This window comes from Sciurus carolinensis, chromosome 6, assembly GCF_902686445.1.
Source record: "Sciurus carolinensis chromosome 6, mSciCar1.2, whole genome shotgun sequence".
NCBI lineage: Eukaryota > Metazoa > Chordata > Mammalia > Rodentia > Sciuridae > Sciurus > Sciurus carolinensis.
In genome coordinates, this window is record NC_062218.1 from 140,539,444 (window position 1) to 140,552,152 (window position 12,709).

The 12,709-nt window shown below is 39.5% G+C and overlaps 1 protein-coding gene and 1 long non-coding RNA gene across 3 annotated transcripts in view; one reads left to right on the forward strand and one right to left on the reverse strand.

Annotated features, from left to right (window-relative positions):
• LOC124986689 (uncharacterized) overlaps nucleotides 1-12,709 on the forward strand; it is a 71,718-nt gene that overhangs the window by 26,656 nt on the left and 32,353 nt on the right. The window contains exon 2 of the long non-coding RNA XR_007109061.1: nucleotides 10,668-10,795. This is a non-coding gene — a long non-coding RNA (uncharacterized LOC124986689). The remainder of the gene's footprint in view (nucleotides 1-10,667; nucleotides 10,796-12,709) is intronic.
• The window catches only part of Glra1 (glycine receptor alpha 1), an 85,855-nt gene that overhangs the window by 20,523 nt on the left and 52,623 nt on the right, over nucleotides 1-12,709 (reverse strand). The gene's annotated exons all lie outside the window — the stretch shown is intronic.

Here is a 12,709-nt window from a genome sequence, read left to right on the forward strand (position 1 = left end):
GATTTTGTTCTGTGAAGTGTGGTTTGGAAGAGAAGATTCTTATTCCCATTGGACATACATGGAAACAAAGCTCAAGTTCCCACCACCAGTTACCAGTAGATTCAGGATTGATAATAACAAAGTAAATAAGACTAATACATGGAGAGTTTACCATGTGCAAGAAACTATGTTAAGAACTTTTATGCGTGTAATTTTATTTTCACAATAATCCTGTAATGTAGGTAATATTATTCCCATTTTACAAGTAGGGAAATCAAAGTGTTTGGAAATTAAAATACCATTCCTGGCATCACACAACTAGTCAGTGGCAATTCTGGAAATTGAACCCAGGATGTTAATGCCAGAGTCCAGGCATTTAACCTGTAGAGCATCCAGCATCTCCAGAATTCCCTTGAGTGACAGTTTTAAGACACCACAATGCTATCAGTTATGGCCTGTGGCTGCAGTTACCTACATGTGGGTTTGTAGTCATCCACAAGTAGCAGGAAGTGTTACAAAAGGCGAAGGACAGAAAGCTTTGCCCTGGGTCTGACAATGCCTTTTTAATTATTTGGCCCACAGATGTGACTCATTGCCTGCTTACACTCAAGTCCAGGGCTGGCAGACTCCCCAGATCCCTGCCTCTTGTCACCTTGGCTCCAGATTCCTAATTTGTGCTTAAACCTCTCTAAGTCACCAAGCTGCCTGGTGCATTCTCATTTGATAATCACACAATCAGGGCTACATTTGTTCTAAAGAACTGTAGATGGTTTGGACCAGTGGAGCTGAGCACTGTTCTTTGTCTGTAGGGAATCACTAAAGCCCAGTATGAGTTTAATAATTACATAAAAATGCTAATAGCAACTACTTTCATTGGATGGCTAACATTTGCTAGAACTGTAAATGTATTTATAAACTTCTCATCAACCTTGCATACTGGGTATTATCATACTCATTTTATTTATGAGGCAACAGTGAGGTTAAGGCAAAGGTTAAGGGTCTAACTTAAGGTCATGTAGTTAGTAGGTACTAGAACATGTACATGGATCCAGGACTTCTGGTTTCCAAGTTCACACTTTTTTAAAAAATAATTTTATTCTGTCTTTCTGTTTCCTTTTTGTTAATAAAAATCTAAGCCAGGCTCTATCTACTCTATTCTAAATTATCTATTTGAAATATTTATAATTATTATATTGAAATATTTGAACTAAACATTTTAAAATTAAATATTTACTATTTAAATAGTAAACATTTTATTAAATATTTAAAACATCTCATTAAAAATCTTATTCAATATTAGATATAAAATTTAAAAGTCTGTTAGGAAAATGAAGGATATATAGTAGACAGATCATACTAGGTCCCCACTGAGCTCATGTGACAGGTTTGCTCATAAATATCTTACAGTCAGTATCAGACTGAGAACTTTGGATTTGGATATTGAATAATGAAGTGGATTTATAATTGGTTGCCAAAGGGTGCAAATTGAAGCATGGCTATTAACTCAGGAAGAGGAAGAATGACAGTGTAGCAGTGCAGGCCACAGTCACAAGACATGAAACCAGCAAACATGGAAAAAAAATCATCAAGAAGTCAGAACAGAGGCGCCCAATACTTGTCTCCTCCAAAGAACCAAAATAAATAAATGACTACACTTCGAGGAAGTGGTCTAAGGAAAAACATTGGAATTCAGCAAGGGACAGATGGACTGTAAGACATGGAAATACATAGGGGAGCAAAGCACTCTGCCTCTGTGACACTGGTGTTTTAGTTAGATTTTGGATTACTATGTACAAAAACACCAGACAAGAACAACTTAAAGGAGAAAAAGTTAATTCTGGCTCATGGTTTCAGAGGTTCAGCCCATGGTCAGTCAATTCTAAACCTGAGGTGAAGTAGAACATCATGGCGGAAGGGTGTGGTGGAGGAGAGCACTTCAGGACACCTAAACCAGGAAGCAGAGAGAACTCTTCTCACCAAGGATAAAATATAAACCCCAAAGGCATGAAACCAGTGACTTACTTCTTCTAGCCACACCCTACCTGCCTATAGTTACTGCTAGTTAGTCCATATCAGTGGATGAATCCACTGATTAGGTTACATCTCTCATAATGTAATCATTTCACCTCTGAAAATTCTTGCATTTTTTGGGGGGGAGTGATGCTGGGGATCGAACCCAGGGCCTTGTGCTTACAAGTCAAGCACTCTACCAACTGAGCTATCTCCCCAGCCCCCTGCATTTTCTTACACATAAGATTTTGGGGCACCTAATATCTAAACATAACAACTTGTTTCTCAGAGGTAAGGTGAGACTTCTCATTGTAGGGAAAATGCAAGAAGGAGATTTCCAGTGTCCCCCATTTCTACTGCAATCACCTATTTGTTCCACAGGCATCATTGGCCCCAAGTTCAGTTTAGGGAACTACCTAGAGTTCATATAGTTGTACTGCTTCAGAACAGAAGCTCACATAGCATCTCGCTTGCTCACTGGGACTCAAACTGCTGCCACATAGCACCATATTGAGAACATAGCATTGATCATGCTGAATAAGTCACATGAAGACTTTGTTACCATGGTCACCCAGAACCACACAGCACCCTACCCAGTCAATACCTTAGAACCCATCTACAGGAAAAAATCCCCACTAAAGCTACTCCATAAAATTGAAAGAGATCACTGTTCCACCATATACTCAAATATCAATATAAACACTCACACACACACACACACACACACACACACACACACACACAACATGAAAAGGCAAGTAAACATGATACTTCTGAACGCAATAATTCTCTAGTAACAGCCCCAAAGAAACAGAAATCAACAGATTGCCTGAAAGGGAATTCAAAAATAATGATTTTAAGGAAACCCAGTAAGATAATGAGGGTATTTCAATAAAATCATGAAATAATTTATAATATGAGAAATGAAATAAGAAATTCAACAGAGATAGTCATCATGAAAAAAGAACTAAACAGAAATCTTGGATATCATGATAGAAACTCAGTGAAATAAAAATGTAATTGAGGGCTTCAACAGCAGACTAGATTAAGCAGAAGAACAAATTTCTGAACTTAAAGAAAACAGCAAATAAAGAGAACTTATAGGACAAAATTTGAATGTATATTTGCATTATGGGCATTCCAGAAGGAGAAGAGATGGGAAAAAGTGTAGAAAAGCTATTTAGTGAAATAATAACTGAGAACTGCCCAATTTGTGGAAGAGATATGGATATCCACATCCAGAAGGCTCAAAACCCCCCAAATAGACTCAATCCAAAGTGGTTCTTTTTGAGTCACATTATAATCAAACTGTCAAAAGTCAAAGACAAGAGAAAATTCTATAAAAAAAAAAAAGACAAAAAATGTTCAGGTCATATATGAGGGAATTTGTTAGACTAACAAGATTTCTCACCAAGTTAGGAGAGAATGGGTTGCTAAATTCAAAGTGCCAAAACAAATTTGAAACTATAGGAAATAAGGTCACTTTCTGAGAGCTAAACTGATAACAGATACAGATATGCCACAGAGGAATTTGGAGAGGCCCAGCATCAATCAAAATGATCCATGTGTGACCTCAATATGTTAGTACAGACACTCATTTTAATTTAGTAAGTGCAACCCTAATGTTTTATACTGCATCTCATTTAGAGAACTGTTTTATAAACGTGTGAATTCATAGTATAGTGCAAGAAAGGGCAGTTCAAGAAGCAGAAATTTGTAGTTGCCTAATCTAGCATTATCTGGAGGATAGCATTGCCTTGTCTAGAGAAACCAACTTCCTTGTTACCAAAGAGGTTATCTGTGTGGTGAGGCAAGCATGATTTCTTAGATCTCCCTCTGGCTTGAATAAAATTTCCCTCAAGGCTGCTTACTTCCCTTTCCTCCACTTGTGAGTATGCCAAAGCAACTTTTGCTTGACTTTCCTGGTACTGCATCAAAGCAAGGGGGCACATTCACGGAGGACATGAGTATTCCTATTGTTAGAACGGAAAGCCCTACTGTAAATTAAAATAACTCTGCATTCTGATTTCATTACCTCAGTCTTTGGATTTGATGTCAAGAGTCTACTTTCCTGAATTTAATCTGATGGAAAGCTAGACTCTGTCCTGTCATAAAGTCATGATTGTGATGCATCCTTTGGTGGGGTATTGGGATAGAGTCATCCAGCAGGGGATGCCAAGACTCCTCTTAATCCCATTTTCTGCCTGTAACAGAATCTTTTTGAGGGCTCACTCCTCTGCCCTCTCTTAGACTTAAGTTTACTAAGGCTTTGTAGAGTTGAGCCATATATGACTGAATGCTTTGTAAAAGACTTTCTCTTGGATCTCCTAAATCCAAGAGTATAGAAGTAAGCTAGTACAAGCTGTGTAGACAGATGGAAAGTGTGGTGGAAAAAGCAACAACAAAAAAGATCTTGTTGACAATAGCAACCAACCTCACAAAATTTCTAGAAATAAACCTACACAAGAAATGTGTGAGTTGTATACATTGAGAGACCCAACAACTATGAAACTTTATGGAAAGGCATAAAGGAAAACCTATATAAATGGAGAGGTATACCATGTTTATAAAATAATGCAAAGGTATTATTTCTTCCCAATTAACCCATAAACTCAGTGTAATCTCAATCAAAATCTGGGGGGATTTTTATAGACCTCAAAAAGCTGATTCTACAGTTAATACAAAAGAGAAAATGGTTTGGAAAGATCAAGAAAACCTTGTAAAAGAACAATAGAGGACATAGAAGTTTAAGTCAGAGTGATTAAATTATTGGTGCTAGTCTAGGAACAGTCAGACCAATGGGGCAATGTTATGGTTTGGATGTGAGATGTCTCCCAAAAGCTCATGTGTGAGACAATGCATGAAGTTTTGGAGGAGAAATGATTGGGTTATGAGAGCCTTAACCCAATCAGGAATTAATCTCCTCGGATGAGATTAACTGAGTGGTAACTAAAGGCAGGTGTGGTGTGGCTGAATGAGGTGGGGCCTTGGGGATGAGCCTTTGGAGCATATATTTGTATTTTTGCCATTGGAGTCTCTCTGCTTTCTGATCATCATGTGAGATGCTTCCCTCTGCCACACTCTTCCACCATGATATTCTGCCTCACCTTGAGCCTGGAAGAATGGAGCCAGCCTTTTATGGACTGAGAACTCTGAAACCATGAGCCCCTAAATAAACTTTTCTTCCCCTAAAATTGTTCTTGTTGGGGCTTTTAGTCATAGCAGTGAAAAAGCTGACTAGAATAGGAAATAAACTAGAACCAGAAACTAGAATATATATATGGAGATTTAGCTTATGAGAAAGGTAAAATTTCAAATTGTTGGAGAAATAGTAGCTATTTAACAAATGGTAATGGAATAATCGATATCTAATCAGAGAAAAATAGAGTTAGAAAACCAACAAATACTCCATAGAAAATTAGATTCCAAATAGATGAAGGAGGTATACACAAAAATCCTGTATATTATTCAAAATGCCCACTAGGCTTATGCAAAGATATCCAAATTCACTAGAAATTTGGAGCATAAGTTAAAAATGACAATCAAGTACCATTTTGAAAATCACATTTGATGAAGAAAATAAAACTTGGGATGATATCTTGGATTGGCAAGGATGAGGAGAAATGAACAGTATCGAAGGGAATATAAATTATTGTATTTCCGGAAAGGAACTGTGCAACAATATCTGTCAATGCATATAGGAAATGCACATAGAACTATGCAGAAGAGTGTTTATTGTGGTATTGTTCGTAAGAATGAAAAGCTAGATAGACCTAAAGGTGCATCATGAAGAAAGTGGTTAAAAACCATGACATAGTGGTGTATCCACACCATGGAATGTTATAGGGCAAAGTCTGGAAGCATAAATGGTATCATTTTATCATGTATTTAATGTAGTATTAATAAGTTATTTCTTTTGTCCTCACCAACATTTCCAAATTTTGGACCTGAAGAGAGTTAAAGAATGAGGTAACCTAGGCAGAGTGATTTTAACAGAGATGCACAGCCAAGATGGAAGTAAGAAAAGCAAATTGTGTTGTCCAGTGCTGTTTATTCAGAGGCGTGTGTGTGTACTTACATGTATGTATGGTCAGGAAAGGTGACTAGTAGGGTGTAGACTACATTTTATTTGTAGTGGTTAACTCAGGGTAGGATGATGGGAATTGAGGGGAGGGCAAAGCAGGAGCGTTTTTCTTTCTCCCTTGCTCTATTTTCATTTTTCTTTTTTCTTTTTTCTTTTGTCCCAGGCATTGAACCCAGGTGCACTTAACCACTGAGCTTTATCCCTGACCCTTTTTTATATTTTTATTTTGAGACAGAGTCTTGCTAAGTTGCTTAGGGCCTCACTAAGTTGCTGAGGCTGGCTTTGAACTTGGGATCCTCCTACCTCAGCCTCTTGAGTCACTGGGATTATAGGTGTGTGCCACCACTCCCGGTTCTTAATCTATTTTCTTTTAATATTTTTTTAGTTGTTGCTGGACATTTATTTAATTCACGTATATGCAGTGCTGAGAATCCAACCCAGTGCCTCACACATGCTAGGAGAGCGCACCAACACTAAGCCACAACCCCAGTCCCTTACTCCATTTTCTCTTGGATTAATTGCAAATGATTGTTTTCAGTTGTTACTCAGGTACTTAAAAATGTTTCAAAGTGTCACTGTTCATAAACATGAGTCAATATTGTGACATAGCTACCAGACTTGAAAGATCTTTGAGGTGAAATGCATAGAAATATATTTTGGGGTTCTGCAGAGGTTTCCCAAGGACTTCCTGGGGAATGCAGAGACTGAGAAAGAGGCCAAAGGAAAGAGATTCCTGGTCCTGCTCTACTTCAGCAGAACAGCCCATTTTAAAAATCTGTTTATTAAAGTGGTACCTAAGATTTAGCTTAAACATGAACTGAAGAGGTAGGGAAGCTGTTAAAAGTAATGCTTTGACTTCTGCACAGCAAAGGAAATGATTAAGAACCTGAAGAGAGAGCCTACAAAAAGGGAGAGATTCTTGGCTAGTTACTTCTTCGATTGGGGATTAATATCCAGAATATATAAAGAACTCAAAAAAACTTAACACCAAAAGAAACAAATAACCCAGTCAATAAATGAGAAAAAAAAAAACTAAACAGAAACTTCTCAAAAGAAGAAACACAAATGTCCAACAAATAAATGAAAAAATGTTTAACATCTCTAGCAATCAGGGAAATACAAATCAAAACTACACTAAGATTTCATCTCACTCCAGTCAGAATGGCAATGACAAAGAATATGAACAACAACTGGGCATGGTGGCGCATGCCTGTAATCCCACTGACTCGGGAGGCTGAGGCAGGAGGATCACAAGTTCAAAACCAGCCTCAGCAACTTAGTAAGGCCGTGTTTCTAAATAAAAGAATATGTACAACAATAAATGCTGTCAAGGTTGTGAGGAAAAAGGTACACTTATACATTGTTGGTGGGACTTCAGACTAGTATAACCACTCTGGAACACTATGGAGATTCCTCAAAATTAGGAATGGAACCACTATATGACCCAGCTATCCCACTCCTTGATATTTTCCCAAAAGATCTATTGGAATATTACAGTCATGCAGTCACCTCAATGTTTATAGCAGCATAATTCTCAATGCCTAAATTATGATATCTACCCAGATGCCCATCAGGAGATGAATGGATTAAGAAATTGTGATTATACATACATGCATACATATATGCATATATATATATATATATATACACACACACACACACACACACATATATGTAAATGAAGTTCTAGAAAAAAATGAAATCATGACACTTGCTGGAAAATGGATGGAAATGGAAAATACCATGTAAAGTGAAAAAAGTCAAACTCAGAAATTCAAAGGTCAAATATTTTCTCTCATACGTGGAAGCTAGAATAAACTGAAAGGGGCGGGAGGGATAGAATATAAAGAACTAATCAAATACAAATTAGTAGCAAAAGGAAGTCTAGTAGAGTAATAGAAGGAAAATGAGAATGGGGAGAGAGGATGGGAGAGAAAAAGGGGGGATCATGAACTGAAATCAGTTTTCATGCATGTATGAGCTTGTTGGGATGAACTCAACTACTATGTACAACTATGAAGCTCTAATAGAAGAAGTAATGCTTTGAAATTCAGTATTCCAGGATAAGGAAGATGATGCCTTCCCTTTGCTCTGTTCTGACTACTCCTGGATTTACTTCCTGGCTTTTCACTTCAAGATAGAAATCTCATGGATGCAATCTAAGGAGAGGGCCCCATATGGTGAAGGGATTGACCACCAGAGAGAATGGTTGAAGAAACCAGGCTTGGGAAGTGCCCAGAGAGTCAACCTCATTTATTTAAAGAGTTGTCAGGTAAATAGATTGGTTCTGTGTAGCACTGGGGTCAGGACTAAAACCATTGGTAAATGGAGATTTGAGAGTTATCCAAAGATGAAAGGGCTACTGTGTGAGGTGGTAGGGTCTCTATCACTGGAGGTTTGCAAGTAGGAACTGCTTGGCCACGATGTTTGTGGCAGGGATTCTAACAACAGATGAGGGTTGGACTAGAGAACGTCCAAGGTTAATTCTGTTCACAAACACTGATTAGCTCCTATGATTGAAGCAAGGTGTTGGGCACTGGAAATGTAGAGCTGATTGAGAGAGACATGGTCCCTACTCTTCATAAAAAAGCAAACAAGTGAACAAAGAAGGAGCTTTGAGATTTTAGGTACTGCTCTGAGGATCATAGCACATGGTAGTATGATAGTAGCTGGGAAGGGGGGCATTTTTTAGGCAGAGGGTTGGGATACCTGAGCTGAGAGCTAAAGGATGAGAAGGAGTCATTCCTACAAAGATCTTTCTGGGCAGAGGGAGCAGAATTTAGTAAGAGCAGTAGGAGGCAGGAGAATTCTATGATATGACCTCGGGTTTAAAATGAACCCCTGAGCAAAAGTAGAAAGTGGAAGGGGACAGGAGGAACAGAGGGAGAGAGGTCAGTTGGTGACTGTTTTTGTTAAGCAAGAGAAAGATGATGTCAATTTTAACTAGAATTGACAGCAGCAAAGATGGAAAACAGTAGATAGATTTCTGTGATTCAAAATATCTCTTTCATTCATCCAACTGGTTCCCAAGTAGGCTGGCAATGTGAAGTAACTGTTTCCTGGCCAATGTGTTAATATTTGTTGTCGGGCATAAGGAGTTTAATCTCCTTGTGTGGGAGCTGTTTTCCTATAGCTTGGGTCTCGTTTGCAAATGCCCCAAAGGATGAATGGGTCTTCTTGTGATAAATGTTCTGATAGAATTGAATAAATACCATGCAGCATTTATTGGATAAATGCTGGGATGGAAGACCAGGATGGGGTTATGCCTTTATGTGGCTCTGCCTTCTCCATCTCCCCTCTTTACTTTTTGCACTACTGAGGCGGAACCCAGGGCCTCTCACATGGAGTTACCCCCCCAGCCGCCAGTCCCTCTTGCTTCACACTTAGCAATGGACTAGGCCAAGAACAGGCTTCCAGGAGTCAGGGGGCCTGGGGATCATCACTGCCTTTTATAATCCTCCATGGTTTTCCCACCATGTTTTTATCCTTTTCATGTTTTTATCAGCTGGAAAAATTGGTGTGTATCAAGATGCTCTGAGCCTCATTTTCCTCATCTATAAAATGAGACTGCTGTATTATATGACCTAATTACCATAATTCATTAACCATAATTATCTGGCTTTCAGGAAACTATTCAATAAACGACAAACACCAATATAAAACCTCACACTCCATTCACAGCAGAGCTTTTGGAAAGACATTATCTGTATGCTGTCTTTGTATTCATTTGCCTTTTGCTTTATTTATGCCTCTGAAATTACTTCCCCTAATTTCAGACATGTTCCCCCCCACGTATGCCCCTCTGCCAAACCTACGGATGCTATTCTCTTTTCCTCTATTTTATTCATTCATTTAGTGCTGGGGATCAAACCGAGGGCCTCACACATGCTAGGCAAGTGCTCTACACTGAGCTGCATCCCCAGCTGTTATTCTCTCTTCTTACTTGTCCTTCCTCCTCTTTTGGCACTACTGAGCACGGACCAGTTTTTTCAAAGTCCCTTGTCCTTTGGATCATCCAATGAAACTGTTCTCTCCTGGAAGATTTTAACATGCAGAGTAGCATGAACAGATTGCTCCTGTAGTAAAATTACTCTAGATCACAAAGGCACACTTCCACAGTGCTTGGCAATGATATGCATTCAATAAGTATTAGCTAGTGGTACTGTTGGTTCTTAGTATTCTGCATTCCATAACATCCTGTGCATACCTCTGTAATCTCACTCATCAGACTCTCTTGGGTTTCCTTGCCCAATAGATTCCTTGAAAATAGATACCTACTATTCCTTGATGTCTTGTTCCTGCTTATTTCTAAAAACTTGGGAGAATTACACTCTTCACGCATCTTCCTTTGAATGGTAAAATGTGAGTAGATGTGGTCTATGTCACTTGTAGGTAAAAAGCACTTACTTGCCTGTTGTTATGGATCGAATGTTTGTGTCCCTCCAAAATTTATAAGGTGATCCTCCGACACCCAGTGTGAATGTATTAAAGATAGAGTCTTTAAGGAGGTCAAGCAAGGTCAGAATGGTGAGGCCCTAATCTGATAGGATTGATGTCTTTAGAAGGAGATGAAGATTTCTCTCTCTGCATGCAGAAAGAAGCAGGCCTGTGAGGACACAGTGATAAGACAGCTGTCTACAAGCCAGGAAGAGGGGGTCTCACCAGAAACCAACCTTGATTCCACCTGGATCTGGGACTCGTAGCCTCCAGAATGGTGACAAAGTAAGTGTCTATTGTTTGTCGTTTTGTTATGGTGGCCCAAGCTGACCAGTGCTCAGCCCTTCGGTGCATTCTGCCTTTAATGGAAAATGTGAAATTGTGAGTTGATGTGCTGAGCCACTGCCTGGAGACAGGAGCCCTGGAGGGTCCTCTGGTTCTGCAGCGGGCTTTGGAGGAAGTGAATCTTTGTTGTTTTAAGACACTGAGATTGGGGGTTTATTGTGAAAAAGTCTAGCTTAAAGATGAAAATGGAACTCTATCCCTAGAGCCTCAACCACATTCGACATATATAGGACCTTCGTAAGTGGGGTGAAAAGAATACAGGATGAAGAGAGAATAGCAAGCAATGAACTAACCCGAAAAGCGTTTCCTGTGTGTATCTGTTGGGGCCCCTGGGTGACTAGTTCAGTGGATGATAATGTTTTACATTTCTGGAGCATTCGTAGAAGGCCTCCATACCTATTGCTCTGTGTAATCTTCACCATTGGTGGAGCAGGGTGCCTGGGGCCTGCGCCTCAGAGATGTGGCACAGTGGCAGGGCTAAAACTCAAAAGCTGGTGCTGTGGTTTGGATCCCTGTCTCCCACAGCTCCCCAGGGGATCTGTCGGGGGTGATAGAACATTTTGCAGGTGAGGTCTAGTGGGAGGTCCTTTGGTCATTGAGGGTGTACCCTTGAAGGGGATTGTGGAATCCTAGTCTCTCTCTCTCTCTGCTCTGGTTGTTGATGTGCCTGTTTTGTTCTTATGCATGCCCCCACTAGATGCACCACCATCTGCCATTCTCTCCCGAACTGAGCCAGTGTAGGCACCTTGCCTTTGAACTTCAAAATTGTGAGCTAAATAAACCTTTTTTCCTTTATATGTTGTTTGCCTCAGGTATTTCATTTTAGTAATATGAAGATGACTGATCCATCTGGGTTTCTTGGCTTCTGGTTTATGACTATCCATTATCTCTTAATATCTACAAATAGGGTCAAATTTGTGAGCTGTCATTGCATAGGCTGTCATCAATCACCAGGGGTCCTGGCCATGGTGTACCTGTCTTTGTTCTATACTCACCTAACCTTCAGCAAAAGAGGCTGTGGCCCATGTCCTGTTAATGAGATTCTTGGATTTAAGCCTAAAGAACATCGATACACACACACACACATACACACACACACACGCCCACATTCTGTTTCTTACATGTATTTACATATAGTTCCACATGAATTCCAGGTATATATATATGGCCTACATGTGCAAACTCACTTGTGTTCCTACATACATGTATAGATGTACTGATACTCACATGCTAATATATATAGCAATTCTTTTTCACTGATTCACATGCACACATATTTATATGCACCTGCATATGCACACATAAATATGATTTAGGTGCTGATACATAAATGTCTTTATAAATTCACAAATATCCGCACCAAATACATGCATGAAAATAAGAAACTCATTAAGTTCTTTCACATATCCTACATCTGAACCTACCCACATATACCTGCAACAGCCATATCCATATATACATACAGACATGCAGAAATTCACATGCTTAAGCCTATCCTTTCACATGGTCATACATTTTTCTCTTTGAGGTCGTATGCCTTAATACATTCTGACTAGCACACAGGTACACATGTCTTTGTGTGAGTGGGCAGGATGCCACAATCTCACCCTGTGCACATATACACACAACCTACACAGACACACACTACTGCACCGTCATAAGCACACGTGTTCAGACAAGCTGACTTCAGGGTTCTAGCTCTAGATCAGGACCCCCTTCCTCCGCTCTCTTATAATCCTCCGTGGACTTATTCCTGCATGGACTTTTATCTTCTTATTATTGGGCATACTCAGAAAGAGCCCCTGGAAAGGTCAGGTGAAGGACAGGCTAACTCAGCCTTCCCTAGGATGGGAA